Here is a 3,915-nt window from a genome sequence, read left to right as displayed (position 1 = left end):
ACCCGCCTAATTTCATGGCCGTGCGTTTAGGCATTGTTCGCTACAACCATTTCTCGTGATCAGAAGGTACTTCTTTAGGATGCATATCTCACTATTCCACGCGCTGAAAATAATTTAATATGCATTCATTTGTTATTATTTTAGTGTCAAGAGAAAGGGAGAGCTCACAACCGAAAAACGTTCCTCAATGCCGAAATATGGAATTTCGACTCATCAGGTGCTGAAGCTAAAAGAAGATAAGAGAAATTTCGACAACAAAAGAGAAATAGATATTATGAAAATTGTTAAAGTGTCTAAGACCACTGAACTCTTAACACATAGAACGGTGATCTCAACAATAAATGGTTAGAAAAAGTGTACCCACTTTTCCCACTAGTTTTACAGGATTTGCAGCAAAGGGTAAACTTTTTTAGGTGGTGTCTTGAGTCTCAGCTACAAAATGAGGTAAATATAGCTTTAAGAACAGTAATACGAATTGAAGCATTATCGATGCATCTTTACACGGTTTGGTCCGTAACGCTAGTATCTGCTACTTTAGTGTAGAAATATATGTAGAAATTATATTACGTAGAAATTTTCAGCGAAAAATGCAGGCTCGACCAGGACTCGAACCCGGGTCTCTGGCATACCGTGCCATTGCTCTAACCACTGAGCTACCGAGCCAGCCTAGCCTCGCCTGATCTTTCGCTATCGCTTTTTTACCTGCGTGGAATCGTCTCTGCCAGTGCTACCGTAACGGGATCTGTTGCCTTTGAAACACAGTAGACCTCGACGTTGCCTGGCTCCTCCCAGCGTAGAGATGTTAATTATTGTAGATTAGGTACACACAGGAGATGTACTACGTAGAAATTCTCGGCGAAAAATGCAGGCTCGACCAGGACTCTAACCCGTGTCTCTGGCATACCATGCCATTTCTCAAACCACTGAGCTACCGAGCCAGCCTGGCCTCGCCTGATCTTCGGTATCGCTGTTTTATCTGCTTGGAATCGTCTCTGCTGGTCGAGCCTGCATTTTTCGCTGAAAATTTCTACGTAGTTGTCACAGCATTCAGGGGACATGTAAATCTCTGTCTAACATTTTATTTTAATGATGTATGGTATAATTAATCAATATGTTACTGATGTATTGCGTGAGATTTGGTTTTGAGGTTTGAGAAGTTCATAGATATCAGTCACGGCGACGATTGTTACGAAGGTTCAAGCTTTACGGCGCACCTGAGCAAAAATAGGCCTTATGGAATATCTCCAGTCGACGGATATTCCTGAAATTTGGACAACCGAAGCGGCACGTTATAAAAAATACCTAGATGTAATTTCAAGATGATAAACTGAATATCAAGGACGCAAGATCGAATCTGTTATAAAAGGGCAAATCATGTACCATGTACGAATTTACAATTCTGGCGCCGGGGAGATTGAAACTTAATCCTTCTGTACCTAGCTGAGGACATGCGCTGGCCGCGCGAGAATACAATGCACCCGGAGTTAAGGAACCTGGCCGGAGAGGGAAGCGACGCTTGTTTAACGCTCGCCCAACCAAAATTTCAAATGAGGTATAAAACCATGGAAACCCGAAACATCGACACAGTTTGCCGCGATTCTCGTAGTGAGAGCACCTCCGTGCTAAACCTCTGTATACCGTGGACTTAGTATTTTTTTTTTTTCGAACATCAGCGTGTGATTGCCAGTGATTTGATACGGGTGTGTTTACATCAATCGCTGGAGGACGTCGAAGCGAGACTGTGGTTCTGTTATAATCTTACGCAGTTAAAAGTTTTGTGATACGAGGAACATCAAAAACCATGGCAGGCTAGGAGGATAAGATAAGAGGGGAACGAAGGGTTCCCAAGTCCCTAGCTACGCCGCCACTACCATCCGCCGCGACGCTACCGCGAAACCAGCCGGCGCCAACACCAACGACGCACCATGCCATGGAAACCAGCCAACCACGCCGCCAACACCATCCGTTGCGATCGTCCAACCAGCCAACGCCCAGCAGTAACGACGAAGAGGTGCTCGACGCTTGAGATGAAGGACCCCAAGCCGACGCTTGAGAGATGCCCGCCAGACGAAAGCGACGAGCCTGGAGACTCTAGTCGTCGGAGATTGACGTCGAACCTAACTTTCGTGTCTGGAAATTGAGTACTGTTATAAAGTTGGTCGTTTGTGTTTGTTTTTAATTTCTTTTTAATGTCAAAGTGTGCTCCACAGTAAAGCAATTCGCCGCCCAGTCGTTGTGAAAAACTAATCGAGGGTTGACTGTTTAGTCTTTTGTTTGTTGAATAATATATGTTAAAATTGCCCAGGTCGTGCAAGTGATGTTTTCTTTGTTATGGAGTTGTAATGTAATTTTTGCTCACGCCGAAGACTAATTGAGATATCCCTGCAGCGGGAGTCTATTTGTGTATTGCGTCACGCAACAAAGTTGTAATTGTTTGAAAGGACGCGAGAGGGCTTGTGTAAGAGAATTTGTAATTTGATACTTGCTGCTTAGACGAGAATGTTCTTGTGGAACAAAAGGTTCGATAACGCCGACCGTCAATTTTGATAATTATTTTTATTGAGGCCTGGCATATATTTAATTTGTAAGGAGCACAGGAGCTGAGATTAACGACCCAATTATAAAAAGTTCATGTTAAAAGAAAGAAAGAAAGGGTACATCGATTACATACAAGTCTTGCATGTGTAATGTAATGTTGATATACATCCCATGGGAATGAATGAGTGAGTGAATGGACGAGTGCTTCAGGGGGAACTGTACTGTGTTTTGTTTTGTATATGTCAGATTCCAATACATATATTTTTACCGTTCGTAGGAGTTACCATTTGATATTTACAGGTACCAGGTGTGTCAGTTACAATGCTATTTGTTATTGTTTTTGTGTGTCGACAGGTGTCAGATAAAATTAAGGTGATATATTTCAAGGTGCCATATCCCCGCCCCGCACTGAAAGGGTACGATTACCGTCCAGAACCCGAACTCAACCTGGACAGTTTGCTATCGCATGAACGGCATTTCCTGCCAATTAGTGCGTGGTATAGTACATCTCCTGTATGTGCCTCATCTACAATAAAATAAATTATATTGTTTGGTTGGTATTTCTGAACATGTATTAGCAGTTTATGTTTAGAGCTAATGTCTTGCACATAATAACAATTTCTGTTATTGACGTAACAATAAAACTGGCCACGTTTAAAGGAAAAGTTATGCATGATGATGTCATTGTAATGTTTAAATTTTTCGACGAAAATGAACATCAACCTTTGCTTCTCACGATGTGATACCTGTTTTCAGGCAATGCAGTAAATAAAGTCTCCCAAACTCTTACTATAACAACTGTCAATAATGCTGATTAATAATACACGCACATGTACCTCAAAGAGGATAGTCTCCTGGCCCACATGAGAGGAAGTAGGACGAATACATATCTGAACAGATAATTTAAGACTTTATGTTTGTATGCCACATGAAGTATTTTACAGAAAATTCACTTTATTTTCTTAAGTCTAGTGTCCTATTTCCTATGGAATTGCCCTGATACAGATATTTATATCACACAAGACAAATGCGCAGTATTCAATCATAGTGCCCTACCGTAAATTCCACCCCTGCCTGAAGCAATAAAACTCCCCTTCGTTCCCAAAAAATGATACTTGTTGACCTTTGACGCAAATGTAGAAGGAATGTGGATGATGACGTCAAACTCACCGATTTCTGTCTAGAAGGGAAGCCGAAACAGGGCAGCCAAGGTACAGATAAAGAAGCTCCCCTATGAAAGTATTTTCTAAGGTCTAGAACATCTTCTACCTACTTCGGCTCATAAACAAGATGAACGAATGTAATAGCTGGTGTCTACATTTTCATTCTTCACTGCAAACAAATTATACAAAAAATGGTTTACCTAATGACCTAATG

General features: G+C 41.6%; 1 non-coding gene across 1 annotated transcript; it reads right to left on the bottom strand.

Moving 5' to 3' along the window:
- Positions 1 to 591: 591 nt before the first annotated feature.
- On the bottom strand, positions 592 to 663 carry TRNAT-GGU (transfer RNA threonine (anticodon GGU)). Its single transcript has one exon. It is a non-coding gene; the product is annotated as a tRNA-Thr (tRNA).
- Positions 664 to 3,915: the final 3,252 nt, after the last annotated feature.

Source organism: Lepisma saccharinum, chromosome 3 (assembly GCF_977018435.1).
Source record: "Lepisma saccharinum chromosome 3, izLepSacc3.1, whole genome shotgun sequence".
Taxonomy (NCBI): Eukaryota; Metazoa; Arthropoda; class Insecta; order Zygentoma; family Lepismatidae; genus Lepisma; species Lepisma saccharinum.
The sequence above is the reverse complement of the archived record's forward strand: the minus strand, read 5'-3'. Positions and strand labels throughout refer to the sequence as shown.